This window comes from Penaeus monodon, chromosome 30, assembly GCF_015228065.2.
Source record: "Penaeus monodon isolate SGIC_2016 chromosome 30, NSTDA_Pmon_1, whole genome shotgun sequence".
Classification (NCBI taxonomy): domain Eukaryota; kingdom Metazoa; phylum Arthropoda; class Malacostraca; order Decapoda; family Penaeidae; genus Penaeus; species Penaeus monodon.
Window position 1 is genome coordinate 633999 of NC_051415.1, and position 983 is coordinate 634981.

The following is a 983-nucleotide window of genomic DNA, read 5'->3' on the forward strand; positions in this document are numbered from 1 at the left end:
CCTGAAAGTAAAGTATTTTGGGAAAGAACCAACCTGCGAAGCTGGGGAATGCTGAATCTCCGGAGAAAGTGGATGGGAGGCTGCCAATATCTGAGGAGGCGCTGGTAGCAATAGTACAAGGGATGCAATTGATAAAGGTATCGGCGTAATGTCGATCTTTTATGATCTCTACTGTGAGAGTGATAGGAGGCAGCCCAGAACAATTCCGTGTGTTTTGTCTTCATATTACTCCATGGCGTTACTGCTGCTATTCATTTTCTTATTTTCCTTCCTGATATTGTTTCCCTCACTGTTTAATTCCTTTCCTTTTCTAGCACAGACTTCTACCCTCCATCTTTACAGGGGGTGGGGTGGGGAGGGGGGCGCAGGAACCAATCTTTCGATGACTAATTGCAGAATCTTTTCATCTCCTTTATTACATTTTTCTTTCCGGATGGCCAGATATATACATCACTCTCTTGGGCAAGACGCCAGGTAAATGCTCGGGCCCTTCGCTCTCCATTTGGACCAATTTGCCCAGAAAATCTATCGTGTGTTCGACCTAATCGGTGAAAATTCTGGGTTCGAGATTTTCCTTCCTGAGATGAGGGGATTGGAGGAAGGGATTAGGGAGGGGAACGGCAGGAGGGGATGAAGAGAAAGTGCTAGATAAGATGCGGTTTGGATGTCTCTATTTCTGTGAAATATATCCTTTTCTTTATATTTAGTAACTACGAGACTGGGGCATGTTTCTCCTTTTATGTAATTTTTACTTATTTATGCTACATTATTTCACTTTAGGTACTTTTTAGTTTCATAATCACAGCTAGGGCCTCATTATTATCGCAGCGAGACGACCCTTATTGTTGGTATAAAATTTCGGAAATTGTGTTCGTTGTGGGAATGTAGGATAAATGCAAGGTGTCAGGGTATAGATACAGCTAAGATTTTGTCAAAGAATATTCATACAAATACGTATTTATATACATAATATCTGTCCATTC